Source organism: Podarcis tiliguerta (assembly GCF_965153285.1).
Source record: "Podarcis tiliguerta genome assembly, chromosome: 4".
Lineage (NCBI taxonomy): Eukaryota > Metazoa > Chordata > Lepidosauria > Squamata > Lacertidae > Podarcis > Podarcis tiliguerta.
The window spans coordinates 45,860,148-45,880,186 of record NC_139537.1 but is presented as its reverse complement, the minus strand read 5'-3'; the positions used below and the strand labels follow the sequence as shown (position 1 = coordinate 45,880,186).

General features: G+C 40.4%; 1 long non-coding RNA gene across 2 annotated transcripts in view; it reads right to left on the bottom strand.

Annotated features, from left to right (window-relative positions):
* The window catches only part of LOC310677033, a 28,284-nt gene extending 11,347 nt beyond the window's left edge, over positions 1-16,937 (bottom strand). Inside the window, exons 1-2 of one of the 2 annotated variants that reach the window (XR_014510877.1) lie at positions 16,821-16,937; positions 13,759-13,834 (exon numbers count right to left, since the gene is read on the bottom strand). This is a non-coding gene — a long non-coding RNA (uncharacterized lncRNA). Of the gene's footprint in view, positions 1-6,343; positions 6,470-13,758; positions 13,835-16,820 lie in introns of those variants that run through there. The other variant, XR_014510878.1, reaches the window with a different exon arrangement.
* Positions 16,938-20,039: the final 3,102 nt, after the last annotated feature.

Genomic DNA, 20,039 nt, shown 5'->3' with positions numbered 1-20,039 from the left:
GCCCAAGACCCGACCTTCCATTGGGAGCTGAGATTCTTTCTTTGGAAAAGGCAGGTGGAGGGACAATTTTGGCTAACAGCTGGCTACAATCTCAAGGAAACATTTTCAGCCAATCTACACATGAATGCAAGAGTGGCTTGAACTGTGCTGTTTCAACCTGTATTCATCCTGGAATTGATAATCAGTTGTGTCAGCCCTAGGAATTGGAACTGAATTCAAGAATCATTGTCCCCTTTGGTCAAAAGAGTTGATAATTCTTATTATTTCTATGTATAGGAGAAGGAGGAAGATCGTAGTGCACAGTAGTATATACAGGTTTTTTGGCTGCTCTTTTAATTTGCAACAGTAGCTTTCTGACATTTTATAGTTTATCAACCAAATATAAGGACTTGAACTTTCAGAAGGTCAAATCACTGTGGATTTTATCAGAGGTGTTAGAGAATTGGAACAGAGATTAAAAGATTAATAGATTTTATCTTTGCTAAGGAGTCAATTCAAGGACTTCAAATAACACTTCTAGATGGGAAAACTGTGATTTATTTTTCATATTAGGATGTGTCTGAAAGGAAGACATGAAGGATTTTTTTGAACAAGGCATTCATAATTGATCAGACTCAGTTTTACAAAGATCCTCAAAATAGTTTTCTAAATAACTGAAGATCCAAGTTATATACACATTTGCAAAATGAGCTAAAGCACTTACTCAAACTCAGATATACTCAAAATGGATAATATTTTTGATATAGAATATTCCAAAAACTCAAGTTTCCCAATAGAATATTGGGTTTGTGTGAGAGATAGTCTAAGTCTGAAATTTTGGCATGAAACAGCTGACTTTTATTTATTAATTTTAATTTGGTAAGTAGGTATATTTTTAGGAGATCTACACAGCAGTTCACATCTTGTGTATCTGGCAGCATCTACAGGGATGTATGTCACGTGCTCTTTCAAGCTACAATTCATTAGATTTATTACACTTACCCAAAAGACTTTTGGGAAACATCTAGCAAAACTTTGTACTGTATTCCAAAAGCTCAGAGCTGCAAGCTTAATGATAAAACCTGCATAGTGAACATTGTTTGGAAAGTCAGTAAACTATTAAGGACAGATTGTATTGGCTCAGAGAGTAGCAAACAATGGTAAAAAAACAAACCAAACTGAGAATGTTGGAACATGATCAGTGCTGATCAATATGTGAAATGTTTTATGGGTTTGGCTTCATATTATTTGAGATTTAAAGAGAGCTTTGCTGCCATTGCTCTCAGTATTTTGACTGTCAAAAAATAGAGAACTAAATTCAGTTGCTCCTAATCCTGCCAGGTAACCTTTCCGGAATATACAAGTCAATTTATGACTGAACTTTGTATTTATTTCTATATTTCCATTTATTTATTAAATTAATATCTCACCCTTCCTCACAAAGGAGGCCAGGCAACAAACACAACAGTGATAAAACAATTGAAACATATAAAACCATCTAAAAGTAAGTATTGTCTTACTGCGATGTCAACGTGCCATTTATTCTTTCAACTTTCCAAGGTATTTTAAATTTTGTATTATGTATGCTTTTATAAGCAAGTCACTTTGAGACATTTTATGTAATAAGTGATGGATAATTGTTGTTGATGATGATGACGATGATGATGATAATAATGATAACTTTCGTTTGTGAGATGTGGATTTGCTCTGTTCTATCCCAAATTGTAGGTGGTTATGAGAGACTCATTGTTTATGCCAGCTAAGACCTATATAAAGCAGAGCAGAGATACTTCAGTTACCTGCTGTTCACAAGACATTGCCAGAAATTCTTAGGGGAGGATACTCAGTACATGTTACCCATCTCCTATGGATACCCCAACCATAGTTTTCTACCTGGACCTTCAGTCAAACTTGCAGCAAAAGGGACATTCCCCTGTTTTCCTGTTTATGATACAATTTCCCTCTTGCGCATGCCTGCCTGTATGCCTAGCAGTCCCAAGAGTCATTTCCTCAAGTGTTCATCTTCTTTCTCCTCCGGGTAAATCACAGCCCATGGCTGTTCCTGTTCAGCTGCTTTTAGCTTATTTACATCTCTCTGCAACTGTTGAATGGCTATAGGAATATTCTTTGTAGTAGAGCTTTCATCAGACTGGCAAGATCGATCCTTCTCCTCTGAAGTGTGTAATTGCACTTGAGTCATAGATTTGTGCCTACTTAGAGAGGCCATATCCTTCACTAATTCCACCTTGTTTCTTGTGCCACGACTTTATCCAGTGTTTTATGCTTCAACAGTCTCTGCTGCATTTACTGATCAGCCTGCAATTGATCACCCCACAATTGATTGATCACCCTAGGTTGCAAACTGATATATTCCAACATGTCTGGTATATAAGGGGTCATGGTGGTATATGCTCTTAGCCAAGACATTGCAGGCTTTGTGTCAAGGATGTTTCACCTTTCTGGTCTGTGATTTGAAAGCTTAGTGAGATACCATTCAGAGGAAGCTGTTAGCTCTAGCACTCTTTGCAAGTCGGTAGCCAATTGGTTGTAATTTTTACTGATTCCGGAACTCAGTCCCTTCTTGGGTTCACAAGCTTTCCCTTACAACATCCCTTAAAAAGTCACCTTTGCATTAAACTGTGCAGCAATTTGAAATTGTTCGATCCTGTTTTGTCCCTCACCACTGCAGCCTAGTTGGAGATGCTGCATGTGAGCAGAAGCTCAACCACCAAGCATTTTTAGATCCTGTTTGCTGCCACCAAATTGTAACAGAAGTATTCTTAATAGGGCTTGGCTAGAATCTTCCACACGAACCCACAGCAAAACAGGACAGATTATTTTATCATTATTTTACAAGCAACATGTGTATCTCACATGCTCAAGACTCTAAGCTGTTCAGAAGAGACAATCTAAGATATTGATTTAAAAATACCAGCAAAAGTAACATGTTAAAAGCAAGTGACATAAAATAAAATCAGTAATTTTAAAACAATTTTACTTTTTAAAATCACATGCTAAAATCTCATTGTTGGTTAGACTTTCTGGAAAGAATTTTTTTTAGCAGGCACTGAAAACAATGCAGCAAAGGCACATTAGAAGACCAATTTCTTACATGTGCAGAATGAAACATTATGTGACACTTGTAAAACTGCCAACTCCACAGATCTAAGTGGTTGATTGGGCAAAGGCAGATCTAGGGGAGCATGTCCAGTTCAGTTGCACCAGGCATGGAGCTTCTGGGATACCGCAACAGGTGTTGCAACTATGTTGTCCAACAGAAGGCGAAAGGGTGGGGGCACAGGATTTCCACATCACACAGGGTGCGACTGAAATTTGGGGTGCCAAGGTCCGCCACTGGATTAGGCACATATGGGGTGTAAACTGGTCCCAAACTATTGAGGACGTTATAACAGTAGCAATTGGATTTTGGCCTGGTAAGAAAGCAGCAGATCTCAGAACAGGGGTATTATATGCTGCATTAACTTCAGCTTCCATTCCAAAAGCAAGGGAAGCCCCACACATAACATGTTGCAGTAATCCAATCATAAAATCAGCAATACCCAAACCACCATAGCGAAGCTATCCCAATCCAGGAATAGCTATAGCTGTCACACCAGCCAAAGCTGATAGAAGGTGCTTCTAGCCATTGAGGTCACCTGGCTAAAAGTTAGTCACCAAATCAACAAACTGAGGTCTACTGAAGGTGTAGGTAGACAAATAAATGATGAGGCTTACCAAGGTAACATAAAAACATATTTATTCCCACTCCATCTCTATTTAGCCTTCATTCCTACACATGCCAAGAGTTGGTCCTCTTCTGTTAGAGGTGTGTGGTGGAAGATAATTTCAGATAGGAGTGATTAACAATGATTGACTGGCTCATGCCATTATTGCTTCTTTGATGGGTGCTCTGGGAAGTAATCATGTCATCAGTACTTTCCACATAATATCAACATAATATCACAGAACACAGAGAAGCATCAAACATGCCAGTCATGTAACTTAAGAGGGCTTTCATGACCAAAAGGGTCAACTGCCTAAAGATAAAAGGGTAAATCATTATTTTGGACCAACTGTGTACTTAGGACATGGAAGGGAATACAGCAGGAGGCCGAATGGCCTGAATTCCCCTCCAGGGTGTAGGGCTCTACAATTTTACCACAGCACAACTTCTAGGAGAAATTAGGGTCAATGGATGAGCCAATCAACACCATTCATGAAACTGGCCTACATATAAGTCCTCCTTTCTCCTCCGTTGGAGAAATTTGAGGCTCACAACAACTTTCTGTCTCTCATTTTATGGGACCAACACAGCAACAACTTTCTGATAAGGTTATCATGCAGTCACTCTCTACAATACTGAGACAAAACTATAAACATGTGCCCTAGCATGACTGCATAAATGTAATTTGTCCAAATTTCTTCCAATATATTTCCTACAACTGTAATCTTCAAAAACAGAAACAACAGATATGTAAGGTTTTCTTACAGGCATACTTTTAAAACTGCCTCAGTAATAATCCCCACATCAACTCAATATAATTATGGTACTATTCATTTATATAAATCATTTGGAAAATTTATTTTTGGTGTAAGATGCATTTATAACCAAATGCCCTATGGAAAAGACACTGTTTACAAGTGAAATGAATTGCAGATATGTCTGTCATTCAGAAACAGCATAACAGCAATGTATGGGAATATAAGAAAACATGGTTTTAAATCATGCTTTTATAGACCCACTTTGCCATAATGATCCGAAATTCCATAAGATGACATGAAGACAACAAATTCCGTGAGATGATATGAAGACAACAATCTTGGCAGGAAAATAAGATGTTTCAAAATCATCTTTTTATCTGTCACATTTATTTTCCATTAGCTTCCCTGCCACTTTCAACAAGTCACTATCAATCATTTGTTTGCTAAATGTTTCTGAAAGCTCAGAGAACCATATGAACTGCTACTGCTGTTTGACCTCTCACACTCAAGGTTAATGGAAGTTCTTTGCAGAGTCAGAAAAAAAAAAGCATGGCTTTAAGCTAAACTAACCTGTCAGGGACAGCCAACCACGAATGGACCCAAAAATATCAATGCTAGTTAAGATAATACAAAGCAAACAAATCCACCATTTTAAAGTCCCTACAGCTGGATTTTATTCTGCTGGTTTCAGAAGGCTGATCCCCTTTGTTACTAAATCTCACATTTTTGCATGCACTTTCAAGTATCTTTGAAATGACTTATTTTAAGAGGTGAATGTAAAATTCCTGCATCAAATGGTTATGGTTTTTGTAATCTAGGCCTAATCTGGGACCTGGAAATCTGAATTTACTTGCTGAAAAAGGAAGCAGTATTGACATATAACACCTAGATCAATAGAATAAGGTTGAATTTTTATTTACTTCCAAATGGAAAGGCATTTTTTGGTATTTCACTTCAACTGTGTGGCATATAGACTTTATTAATTAGCACATCACCTTTATTCGCTGCTAACATATTAGTATGGCAGCACGCAGTACTAGGGGGGGGATTTTAAATTTATTTTAGCACATTTGTATCCTGCTCATCTTCTATATGGCTTACAAATACGTAAGAACCATATTTATTTTACATTCTGAACAGGGTCTGTATTATCTGGCAGCATGGAAAAAATAATAAATTATTTCTTCAGCTCAGAATGATCCCTAAATCATTTGCTATATTGCATTAGAATCTAATCCCACTGAAGTTCGTAGGACAACTAGTTTGCTACCAACCATCTTTTTAATAACATGAAAGTCCACAGGAAGCTGCCTTATATTGTATTGAATCATACCATTGGTCCGTGTAGCTCAGGATTATCCATGCTAGCTGGCTGCATCTTTTCAGGGCTTCAGATAGGACTTTCCCAACCCTGTCTGGAGGTCTTCTCTATCATTAGCCTATTATTCAAAACCAGGGGTGGTCTGAGAGACACATCTACTGCCAGCCATCCCTCCAAAGCCTACATGCCAACAATGAGCATGGCCTATGTCTGTGCACACACCGACACCTACACCCACTTATAGCATCCATATACAGTGTGCATGCACAAACCACAACACTTACCACGCATAGATATACAACACACACACTCACCACACATGCAGGAACACCACTCTCTATCTCCCACTCACTTGTCTCAAGCACCCTTCTTCCTGTGGGAACATTTATATAATTTAGCAGTTTAAACGATCCCCTGTTTGAATTTATGCAGCAACAAGCGGGTTGCTAACTTGTTTGAGTCCTATCAATTACAGTATACCTTCCTGGTTGATAATCCCTTTCTGTCCCTCTTAAAGAAAACACACATGAATCTGAATCATATTAACATAAACTACTTTACTTTCAGATTCATACAGGTTTACACAGTTGTTCCTGAAGGCAGACTCAGGTTACATAACAGATCAACCATATACTAGATAGTAGTGAATCATGAGAAGACTTCATCCGAGCAGTTAACACTCCTTGCAGCAACTGACCAACCGACCAACTGATAAAACTGACTAAACTGCCTGCCACTTAGAGGCAGTTAGTCCTCTCGGAATGTTGGACTTGACTGACAGCTGTATATCCCTCCCTCCCTTCCTTCCTTCCTTCCTTCCTTCCTTCCTTCCTTCCTTCTCTCTCTCTCTCTCTCTCTCCTCTCTCTCTCTCTCTCTCTCTCTCTCTCTCTCACACACACACACACAACCTCCTGCTCTTGGCTGTGCTTTAACTTTAACCAGATAAGGTTTTGCTAACTGTATTGTATATTCCAACTAGAAGATACCTATTCCCTTTTCACTGGGAAGTGCTGTTTGCTGCAGTGTATTGCTCGCCAGCTCTCCCTTTTCACTTTTGTTGTGGCTGCTTCGTGGAAGAAAGAACAGATTGATCATGGTGCCAAGTGGCACCCGTTTGGCTCCACTTGGGAAGAGCAATGTACATTGGCGCCAAGTTTTGTAATGCATTTGGGAATCTCTTAGCCTGAAAGGCAAAATATAAAATTAAGCCATTCTTAATAATAATCATTTATCTTGACTGTGTCATAGATCTTTGCCTTCTGTCGGAGACAAAGCTCAGACACTGTAGCGGCTGATTATCTTATTGCAGAGTCATAACCACAGGCAATATTGATTAAATACTGACCTCAGAAAGAGAAAGCTGGTATTCATTTGGGTGAGAATGGGTGAGAATGGCTGCTTACCGTACCTCCTCAGTGAACAGTGGTGCGGCCCAACATGGAACCTCCCTCACTGCTCGGACGCGACACACCATTTTGAGTGCAGCATGTCCTCCTTGTCACTGTGGAGGCTCGCAGACCCACTGATTCAAATGAGCCAATCCACGGCGCCTTTAGGGGGTCATGGTTTGACAAACTGACCTGAGGGAGGCAGGCTTCACTCAGGTCCACTTGGCAATTATAATTTCCAGTTGACCATGGGCAACAGCAGTATCCACCACTGTCACTTGAGAATAAATGACCCCTCTTCCATCCTTCTTGAAGACAGCAATGCACCCCACCCCTCACTCTGACACTCATGTCACTTATTTAAGATGGGATTCTTTGATGAGTTTTCAGAGTGTTAAGTATAATTGTTTAACTGTGCATCGAAACGGAAAATATCTGGGAGCCAGCATGGTGTAGTGGTTAAGAGCGGTAGACTCGTAATCTGGGGAACCGTGTTCACATCTCCACTCCTCCACATGCAGCTGCTGGGTGAACTTGGGCCAGTCACACTTCTTTGAAGTCTCTCAGCCTCACTCACCTCACAGAATGTTTGTTGTGGGGGAAGAAGGGAAAGGAGATTGTTAGCCGCTTTGAGACTCCTTAGCGTAGTGATAAAGCGGGATATCAAATCCAAACTCTTCTTAAAAAAAGGAAAAAAGGGGGAGGGGAAGAAATGGAAAATATCTGTATTGCTACGGGTTTAACATTGGAAAACTACGTTGGGGTTCACTAAAGCAAAGTAGGGTTCTCTAAGCACCTAAATGGGCTAATAATTAACTGTTCGTGTTCTCTGATTTTTGACGTGGTAAGTAAGGTATTCAATTGCAAATCGCCATTTTGAATGGAGTTGCCTTTGATCTTTTGTACCAAGCCACAGTGACAGATGTACAAATGAGTATCTCCTGGATAGAAAACAACTCCAGCTTAATGCAGGCTAGGAAGAGAAACAGATCTCCAATTTTAGGTCTGTTTTGAGTCATTTAATATTACTAAGAAGATGAACCCATGCTTTGACAAGCACACGTCTTGTGGAACTATTTGGATGTATCATTACTTGTTTTTGTACCTGTTTTTAAGAAGGTTCTGGTAGTAAAGCTTTTGAATCATATTTATGGGTCTGGACAATTTTTATTCCAACAGAAGTTGGTTTTATATGCATCCCATTGCTTCAAACTGTGTAATATTAATAACTGCAATAGATACATCTTGGATCTCACATTATATTATTAATAGTGCACCATCAGGTTGCATGACACTTTAATGGAGGCAAAAAGGCAAGACTCAGTCCTGAACAGTTCTCAGTTTAACATTTTCACAATGCAAACAATAGCCACTCACATTAAGTTCAGTCAGTGTGGAACTCCCAGTCTATATAATCATTTCTGTTCAAGTATTCCATGTTAGCAGCTGTGCTGGTGTCTGCTGTTTCAGTTTCTCTTCCCTAACCCTAGCCCAAATATATTTAGCTGGATAGTAGCAGATAAATGTGATGATGAACAAGACTGCATCTCTGCCTATTTTGGTATTCTGTGACATTCTCATCTTAGCAGCCTGTGACTGGCTGTCTCACAATAAGGCGTTGGATGTGTCAGGGAGATGGATTATATCTGCAGTGTCTGAATTTTCACTCTACATGCTTTTGCTTACTTCAGACTGCTAGATTTTGTGGCATCAAATTAGACCCACCGCATTAAAAAACCCAATATTGATGATGCTAGGTTCCTAATGTTTAATAATACATAAAATAACATTCTAGTACAAGGTGCACACACATTTTCTGACAGGTAGCATATAATAACGTTGATGCTTAAACCTAAAGATCTAATTAAGATGAATTTCTGCTGCGTTGTTTGCTATTTTTTTGCAATAATTTAAAGTTGACACCCCCAGACCAGCCAAATACAAAAGACCAAAATATATGGATTAGGGGAGCACTCTGACTAACATCTGCAAGTAAAGATTATTTCTAAGATCTTTAGTGAAATAGATTCCATAAAGCCTTGAAGAGATTGTTGCTATACTGAATCCAGTTCCTTGTAAATCCCAAGAAAACAATGGGCATGGCTTTCTACAGTTAAAGTACTGCCCACAGTGAAGTGAAGGCAAGCGCCTTTGATTTCAGTAAGACTAACTCTAGACAGGATTATATGCTGCATAGCTATAGGCTACGCATAACCGTTTCTCTTTCATTTATTTCAATGCTACTTGAGCCTTAGTTTTTGTTCCATTTATTTCAGTGGTACTTGTCAAAAAGTGTGCAGGCATCTACATGCTAAATATGCACTGCCTGATCTGCCTTCAGCATGAGAGTAAAATGCTGCAGGACTGGGAAACATAATGGGAAGCAGACCAAGACTGTGGATCAGCTTAAGTGGCAGCAGAAGAAAATATGTTACAGATGCATCTAAAGCACAGTCCTAAGCCTCAGCTATAAGGCAGTCCTACATGCCTATCTATTTCCAGACTGGACTTGATATTGCTGGCGTATATTGGCTACACATTCAGATATGTATCCAAAAGATGGTGCACTCAGTCGACACAACAGCACTTTCAATGAGTTGGGCAAGTTGGTGAGCATTTGCATTTCTCAATCCAGCATTTGTCAAATGATGGGCTGGGGGCCACCAGTGTCACAGCCCACCTAGTGCCTTCTTCTTTTCCTACCCCATTCCTTGGATGTTCTATGGCCTTTGGACTGGACTGAGGCCAGCACTAGGTATTCCCCACATACTAAAGAAAGGTTGGCGGGAGACCAAGAAGTCTGAAGTCTGAGAGAGAAAAGAATGAAAGGAGGCACTGGAGGAAATTAGGAAAGGATAATAATAATAATAATAATAATAATAATAATAATAATAATATAGGAATGGCAATAAGAGAGGAAATGTGTTATAGGAGGAAGAAGGTTCAGTGTGAAAGGGGAAGAAATTGTGAGCAATGAGTAAAAATACTTCAGGAGGCATAAGGAGAGGAAAATATAAGGTAAATTGCCTTCTCCACTTAGAGCCCCTGGATCAGCAAATTCTTCCTTAAAAGCGCAGGCTGTAGCATGTGAGCATATACCTGAGAAGAGACAGAACGACTTGTGAAGCTAAATCAACCCCACATGTTTTGCTAAAGCATGAAAAGAATAGATCTACAAAGATTTATGTCTAAGGAGTTGGTAAATCTGGTACGAAACTTGGCATCATAGGTATTTAACTTCTATTTCAGGAATAAATTCCTTATTCAATGTATATTCATGAGTAAATCCCTTCAAAAATGTGAGTCTTTTTAATCCTGAGTTTAACATCTTGACAGCACCTGATGTTTAGAAAGGGCTGGAACTCCAACCTATGGAAACTATCTCTCAGACAGAACAGTCAGTGCACGTTTTCTCAGATTTGTTTAACTCAGTGACAAGGTTCAATAAAAATCAAACAGAGCTAAGTCACTTATACTAATTGTTGAAAAAAGCATGGATTCCTGTGTACTTGTATGTATCCAGTGCTTTCCCCCCTTTAAAATGTTTAGGGATACTCTCATTTTGACTCATGAAAAATCACCCTTTTATAGTTCAAATCAGGGAAAATAAATACAGTAAATGGACAAAAGTACAAAGAACATGCATTACTCATATTGAAATACTGCCCCTCAGTGCAGCCAAACTTTCATCAGTAAAACACCACATATCCACATTCCACACTGCTTCACGCATTAAATGCTTGCTTCTGTCTGAGACTCAGGAAACACCGGGAAAGGAAAGAAGCCACCATCGGAGGCGGTAACAACGAAACTGCCCAATCATTGTGCTAGATTCCAACTCCTACTTCACACATTAAACGCTTGCTTCCATCTGAGACTCAGGCAACACCATGACAGGAAATGAGGCCGCCATCGGATGTAGCAACAGAACTGACGATTCACTGTGTTTCTCCCGTTGGATTATCAAAATGTTTAGGGGTATGCGTACCCCTGCATACCCCCAGGAAAAAAGCACTGCATGTATCATTATTACTGCAAATGGAAGTAGAAAACCAATTAATTCCATTGTTCTCAAATTTTCTTATGGTATACTTTTTATACCATAGGCTGGGGCAGGTGGGGCAGCTGCTACTTTAACTCATCCTGGTCCTTCAAAGAAGTGTGCCAGCTGGGCCGAAAAGGAAGCAGTGGAAAGCTAAAGATTCCTCCACTGCTCAACAGTCACCCATGGATGGAAGGAGCCTTTCTGCTCTCAGAAGACAGAGTCTGGATCCAAGCTCCTACCTGATAGTTTTAGCTGGGATCCCAAGGATGAACTTGTGATCTAACACTGAGCTGTGGTGCCCTGTCCCCCTTAATGGTCTGACCTTATAAGGCAGCTTGCATTGCTCATATCTCCACTGCTTAAAAAGCATTCCATTTGTGCACCACTCAGTATTAAAGCCCATGACTGGGATACAAAAGGTCCCAGTTTTGGTTTATGGCACCTCTTTGTAAAAGGATCAGAAGTATCAGGGCTAGGAAATACTAGAGAGTCGCTGCAAATTGGAGAAGAGAAAACTGAGCAAAGTACACCAGTGATTTAACTCAGCTTCATGTGTTCACATGAAATAAAATCTCCACTCCTACATTTCTAACGTCGATTCCCTGGCAAAGGAGATGCAGGCGGAGAGAAATCCTCTTAAGCTCTGCATTGTCAGAATGGTGATTATAGATATTTCTTCTTGAACATATTCAGAATGTCCTAACAAAACGCATATTGACTTCACATTTCAGAGGACATCAAAATGTATTGACCCTTGAGGTAAATATTAATCTCCGCTTTGGCACAAATCAATATTTACTACTTGGGTCACTGCATCTGGATGCTCTGCTCAACAGAATTCAATATCTGCTTAATTTGCAACAAAGTTAATTATGCTGTTACAAGGTTTTACATGATGCCAGTACCTGAAGAAAGATTTTGAACTTTTATTTCTAAATATGCTTAAGCCAAGAAACCTTGTTTACCAAGGACGCAAATCCCAAGACCATTCATGCTACATTCACATGTACACAGAGGCATGCTGTGTTCCATTCATGCCATTATTGGCCCTCTGCCACTTTTGAATGGCTCCCCCCCTCCAAACCTTAAAGCAATTTGTATGTGTATGTCAGGGTCTATAAAGTATGCATAATATCTTTTGGCCATGCATATGTGACTATTTTGGACTCTAGATCTAGCCTACATATGAGTAATAATAATAATAATAATAAACCCAACCCAGGGCAAATCAATAGAAAATTAAGGCTGCATTCTGTGTCTCCTTGGGAGTAGCAGTAGGAGTAAACACTGCTGAGTAAACACTTCTGGGATAAGACTGCATGTCTGTGAAGTGAGAGCCAGCCTTACTTAACCTTTGTTCCCTGGAATAATTGTCTAGGTCTCATAGTCCAGCCTGCCTCTCCAAATGACCACCCAGAGAACAGCATATTATGGGCATTGGGGAGAAGCAAACAGGCTCACATCAGCACCTGGGCTGGCATGGACAGGCTGGAGCACACCAGGGCTGATGCTGGTCTCTGCTTTCTTTTACTTCTGATTATTTCCAAGAAATATATATATACGTAGTCACTGGGATGGCTGGTTGAGCATGCAGATGGTGATGGATGCATGGTTTATTCCTAAGTAAATGTGTGTATTAGCAGAAGCAAGCTCCATTTTATTCGCATGGTATATATGTTGTTGTGATTTGAGTTTAAAATAGGTAGATGCACATGCTCAGAATGTTGTTATAGTTAAATCAGAATTTAGGGTTGCCATATGTCCTCTTTTTCAAGGACACGTCCTCTTTTTCATGAGTATGTAAAAAGAGAACTGTCACAGCGATCCATAGTTAAAAGTACAAGTCAGCAACTGTGTCCTTTTTTTGCTCTTCAAAATATGGAAACTCCACTTTTTGTCTGTGTGGTTTTGCTCTAATAGATCAGGAATGTAGAAGCTATGTAAAGCATGGAATGGTGGTGAAACTGTATGCTTCATAATTGATGGGATATACATCGCCATCTAAAGGGAGCCCCATATAGAACCACAAAGTCCAGGGCCTAAAATTACCTACCATGCTCTGAAAAAAAGTGTGTGCATATCATCTTCCCTTCCATGCTATTGGTAGGGAGGAATTCCACAGCCACCGCTTTGGTACAGCATTTTCTTGCTGTGTGTATGAACCACCACACAGAAATCAGAACTGTCAGTTCTGACAACTTTGATCACTTGCTTGGGGGATGGGGGGTTGATTCCAGATACCTATTTCCTACTGTATTCCCTTCCCCCACCATCTCAAACTGACTAACAGGGGAGATCCTTGTGTTAAGATTGTGGCCAGTCTACTGTCATCTAGGTGCTGTTTCAAAAATGCATTCTTTCTTTGAATTGAACATTGTTCCATATGAGAGAAATTACTTCTGTAGATTATGACTATTTACCATGAATGCAATCAGTGTTTGTAACAGAAACACAAACAATTCCATAGTAATAAAACTGCATCTGTAATGACGTTTTCAAGCACTGCTGACGTAATTCTCGACTATGAGAAGTTGTCACTCACCTTTTGGATGCTGCAGAACATATTTCCCTTGTTCAACCAGGGAAGGAAGTGCTCTTGCATTTACCATGGTGTTAAACTATGAAATACAAAGAAGCTCGAATCAGTTATCCCCACCCCATTTTTAAATCCATGATTTAGTAGCATTTTCAAATTATTGCAATAAAACAATACAATCTCTCAGTATCCCTTGTCCCTAGCTTACCTCTCTCCCCCTGACCTCATGCCCAGAAAGATAGATGATAGATAGATGATAGATATAGATAGATGATTGATAGATAGATAGATAGATAGATAGATAGATAGATAGTATTTTCATCTCCAATATTTAGTTATTTAGCATGGTAACCAGTGTTCAGATCTGCATCCTCAGATAAGAGTTAGGATAAATGAGTGTCAAAGCTCTGCTGCAGTCCTAGATTAAGGTAAATTGGGGAAGTTTCCATCCATGCACTGTGCCTCCCCCTGATTCTAACCATGGATATTTCTTGCTGAAGAGCTCTTAAAATTCAGCACTCCAAATCTCTTAGAAGCTTTGACTTTTTATGTAGTTTTATACAGTAGAATGTTTTCATCGTCTGCTAGTTGCAGCAGGTCTTGAATCCAGTTTCTTGTGTTTGGTGTGGCCAATCCAGCGTTGAAGGATTATTCATTTTAAAATCAGAGTTGCATAGGAAACTGTTTATTGCCAAGTTAGATCACTGGTCCATCCAGCTCAGTGCTGTCTTCACCGACTGACAGAGGGTTTCCAGGGTTTTAACCAGAAGGAGCACATTCCCAGTGTTCCCTTGAGATGTTGGGGTTGGGAACTGGAACCTTCTGCATACAAAGCAAGTTCTCTACCACTGAGCTACAGAATGAGCCTATCCCCCAGAACAGGTCATAAAATGGCATACATCTGCTCCTCAGAGCTGTAACATGACCAAGGCTCATTCTGTTACACAAATTCAAATTCCTGCTGTTCACCAGTCTCTCTCTATGTCTTTCCATTGTGTATAATCACAAGTGATCAGAGCTCCCACCGTTCTATGATATTTAAATGTGTTGCCTACTAACAATGGAAATCATTTCTATGTGTAAAAGCCAGATAAATGTAGCTTGAATTAAATCATGGAATATGTTTCTGGTTGAAATTTGGTCTTGCCTTTGGACTTTACGTAGCCAGACCAAACTGCTTAGTGGGAGTATTTGTTTGGGAAAGAGACTCGTAAAGTTGTAGCTCCCTTATTAGTAATAGAAATCGGCACTAAATCTGAAGTTGAGCAAGAGGATCTCCTAAGCAGACAAATTCTGCCTTTGTGTAAATACATGAGTCGAGGGCAAAGACGTCATAAGAGACTTTAAAAAAACGTTAAGAAAAATAATCCAAGAGAGCCCTCTTTAAAGTAGGCACCAGCAATTTGGTGATTAAGATAATCCTTAAAAGGGTGCTTTTTATTACTGATAAGTATGAAAAGGAGTTACTGGGAAAGATGGTGGAAAAGGAAGTGTCAGCGTCACTTCTGCATAGCATAGACCAGACCCCAATAAATAGGTTCACCTTTTAAATATATATCTGTATGTGTGTTTATCTAGGTAGCTTTTCTGTATGGGATCATGAAAATAAATGTAAATAGTCATTGGTTTGAAAGCTGATTGCTGAACGGATTATCTGCATGTCAAAGAGGTTTAACAGAGATGTGTGAACTTGAAGTTTTATGAATCTTCCCTTAAGACTTTAAAAAATAACTGAGATACTAGAAGTTAAATCTCCCCTCCCCTCACTCCCCCCACCCCCACACCAGAAAGAGGCTCTGCACGGACAGCTCTAATACATATGCACTAAGGTGGCCTAATTTCAATAGTGTTAAAATCAGGGTTAACAAATGAAAATTGCTGGATCTATTGCTCACCCAGTGATGGTACTGAAATTCCCCCTTTTTAAAATATGCTTTAAAGACCAGTGAATTTGCAGCATTATTTTCCTGTTGTTAAATAAGCCTTTGTCACAGATCAGTAAATTTGTAATTGTGTGTACTGGGATCAGACTGGTTCCACTTGACTTTGAGATAGCATAAAACTGATCTCAGCTATCTGAAATACATTTTTGAAGTGTCTCAACCAGTCTAGGAAGAAAATTAAAGGGGTTTTTTTAAAAAAAAAAACACGTCTAGTATATTTGATGCTCTGAAGTACTGATCAGTTCAGATGTGTTTCATCCTGCTTCCAAAGAAAATAATTTAGGGATTCCAAAGCAATAGCCATGCACATATAAGAAGACACAGCACACACCTACTGCAGAACAATAGATTTAGTGACTTGGAGGCTCAGATGTGACACTTGGGGACAGGTAACCGATTCCACAACTATTTAATATGTTGTTGTTTAGTCGTTTAGTCGTGTCCGACTCTTCGTGACCCCATGCACCAGAGCATGCCAGGCACCCCTGTCTTCCACTGCCTCCCACAGTTTGGTCAAACTCATGCTGGTAGCTTCAAGAACACTGTCCAACCATCTCGTCCTCTGTCGTCCCCTTCTCCTTGTACCCTCCATCTTTCCCAACATCAGGGTCTTTTCCAGGGAGTCTTCTCTTCTCATGAGGTGGCCAAAGTATTGGAGTCTCAGCTTCAGGATCTGTCCTTCCAGTGAGCACTCAGGGCTGATTTCCTTAAGAATGGATAGGTTTGATCTTCTTGCAGTCCATGGGACTCTCCGGCAATCAGCCTTCTTTATGGTCCAGCTCTCACTTTCATACATCACTACTGGGAAAACCATAGCTTTAACTATATGGACCTTTGTTGGCAAGATGATGTCTCTGCTTTTTAAGATGCTGTCTAGGTTTGTCATTGCTTTCCTCCCAAGAAGCAGGCGTCTTTTAATTTCGTGACTGCTGTCACCATCTGCAGTGATCATGGAGTCCAAGAAAGTAAAATCTCTCGCTGCCTCCATTTCTTCCACCTCTAGGAGGTGATGATATATTTGCTATATATATATTTCATATATATAGCAAAATACAGTTTCAGGATGCTGCAAATTGCATGTGTGATGTTTAATCTTTTCCCTGTGAGCCATATTTGCATTCTCACCTATAGAAGAAGAAAAGAGGATCTATGGAAACAAATACAGGCCAGGAGAAGTACTCTGGAGAAATGTTGAGGTATCGAGACAGTTGTTTCTGGAAATGTATATTATTTAATGTTTGCATGGTTCATTTTCTCCCTCTTTCTTCCTTTTCAAATTTAATGTTAGGGAGAGGAGTACAATTGAGTTGCACCTAGGGATGAGGAGAAAATTAATTTCTGTCCACATTTAATGGCAAACCTAGCTAATTTGTACTTTTAAAACAATACATGAAACACAGTCATCCTTCAAAATGCAGAGTTTTCTGAATTTTGCAATGAAGTTCTCTAGCCAAGTAACATGTACAAATATGCATGTGCTGTGGTAAAATGTGCCTTAAAATATATTAGTGAAATGAACAAACACAAATGCATTATATTAGGCAAAACTGTATACAGTGGTGCCTTGCAAGACGAAATTAATTCGTTCCACAAGTTTTTTCGTCTTGCGAAGCACCACGGTGGGGAGGGGTGGGGAGAAGCAGGGCAGCTGCCGCAGCCAGTCCTTGGACTCACCCACGCCTTGTGGCCACCGCGCGACGCGGCTGCTGGAGGGCGGTGGGGCTCAGGAGCGCGACTCCGGCTGCAACGTTGGCTGCTGGCGGCAACGGCTCTCTCAGAGGAGCGCACGAGGGCGGTGGGCAGCGGCGAGAGGCAGCTGGAAGGTCGGCCATCAGCTGGAAGGTCGGAGGGAGCCGGAGGAGCCGTCAGCAGGAAGGTGGGAGGGAGCCGGAGGAGCGGGGAAGCGAGCGTGCGTGAGTGCAGTGACCGTCGCCATGACAGGAGAGGCAGGGCTGTTTCGTCTAGCGAAGCAAGCCCTTAGGAAAATCCGCCTTGCGAAGCACCTCAGAAAATGAAAAAGCCTTTCGTCTAGCGAGTTTTTCGTCTTCCGAGGTATTCGTCTTGCGAGGTACCACTGTACAAACATGGGTAGGAGAAATTTGCACTAAAATGCTAATATATTTTTCATTTTTTAAAAATTGCAAATTGATGTGGCAATGTGGAGAACTGCTAGAGAGAGAGAGAGAGAGAAATAGAGAGAAACTGAAACTGAGAGATTTTCTCATACCCAGCAAGCTGTATCTGTTAAGTTGGATCTCTTTGAAGAAACCATCAAACATTATGGGAGAAGACATTGTGTTGAGCCTGGCTATCTAATGCTATAGCACAGTGGTGACCAAACATGACCCTCCAACTGTTTTGGGACTACAACTCCCATCATCCCTAGCTAACAGGGCCAGTGGTCAGGGATGGTGGGAACTGTAGTCCCAAAACAGCTGGAGGGCCACGTTTGGCCACCACTGTGCTATAGCATCTTGTACAGAAGCTTTTCTTTGGCTGTCCTATTCCTCCATCGATTCATAACGAGGAGTGATAAGAACTATAAACAGTTTCTCTCCCTGCCCCCCAAATAATTCCTTACCTCATAAGGAAATCTGAAGAGAAGAAGCAGAAGTCTTGGTACTGTGATTATTAAATTTCTTTTAACAATGCATGGTATATGAGAGGACTATTTTTGCTTTCCAACTTTTATTAACATTATACAGTGGTACCTCAGCTTAAGTACTTAATTCGTTCCGGAGGTCCGTTCTTAACCTGAAACTGTTCTTAACCTGAAGCACCACTTTACCTAATAGGGCCTCCCGCTGCCGCCGTGCCACCAGAGCACAGTTTCTGTTCTCATCCTGAAGCAAAGTTCTTAACCTGAGGTACTATTTCTGGGTTAGCTGAGTCTGAAACCTGAAGCGTATGTAACCTGAAGCGTATGTAACCCGAGGTACCACTGTAGTGCTGTTATTCCATAGTGTACCAGACATCAATACAGGCAGGCATTTTCAATATATGCCCACCATCACTGCCTCCTGGGGGAGAGTTCCAGAGTTTGACTACACACTGTGTGAAGAAGTATTTTCTTTTATCATGCCTCAATCTTCCAACATTCAGTAATCTGATTGCTGCCTTTTGGACCAACTGAAGTTTCAGTGTCATCCCTCAGAGCATTCATGAACCCATCATATTCTATCAGTCTCCAGGGGACTGTTTCAATGGACCCCCATCCTTGTAGAGTGTAGCTGCTGCATTCAGCCCATACCTCATCAGGGAGTGGTCCATACATTCACAACGAGTCCCTCAATCAACAGAGTAATGCCAGTCAGCTCTGTGGCAAAGACCAAGTAGAGGATATGCCTGCCCACATGTGTGTGACTATGTACTGAGACAGCTCAGTAGTTGTCATTGGAGTCCATGGAGTCTGAAACTGGCCTCTTTGAGGCATCCTCAGCACTGCTGTGAAAGGGTTCTCCAACACCACATGCAATATTACCTCTGTGAGCTCGGTTAGGAAGCTTGTAGCACAGCAGGGTGGACGGTACACTAGCAACATCCTAGCTGACCTTATATTACTAATGAGTTTATTTTGGAGAGGAGGGTAACCATTTTGAAATAGATTCCACATGTTTTGCAAATGCAAATGCACTGAAGACTGAAAGGCCCCCTTTTAAACTGAGTTGCAAATTGGCATTTCTGGTTCAATTTATTCGAAAGAAATTTACCATTTTGAAGGAACCATTTCATATCTGACATACTGACATGAAATAGTAATGTGTAAACTGGGACAGCCTTGATTCAAACCTCACACCCTTTAATTCATTGGTTTGTGTTTGACAAAAATCACCATTCCACCAGCCTCAGTATGTCTTGCTTCCTCAGTCTGCAAAATGAAACCTGAGGATAATAATACTGACTAAACTTACAAAGCTGTGGTAAGGATCATTGAGATAATGTGGGTGAAATATTTTGAATTTTGCTGCGGTGTAGGTGACAGCTCTTTATCCAGGTTTATTGTTTGCCAGAACACCACACTAAAACCTTTCACCACTTACCACATGAATCAATCTTCATCCAGTATAAGACGCCATCACCAAATAAATCTATTTCTATCAGGTGTTAACCAGGTGTTTAGGTAAACACTGTGCTAATTGTAAAGACTAGAAACTATAGTGCACTTTCACATTAGTGAAATCAGAAGTAGTGGCATCCTCTACTTCCTTATCTACAGATTTTATTTTCCGGCATTTAATAGGTTGGTTGGTTCTCTTGTCCAAAATCTATTAGTGTAGCAGTGTAGGAAATGAGACAGATATTGGTGCAATGCATTCACCCTTTGGGGGCCAAGTCAACTGGTGG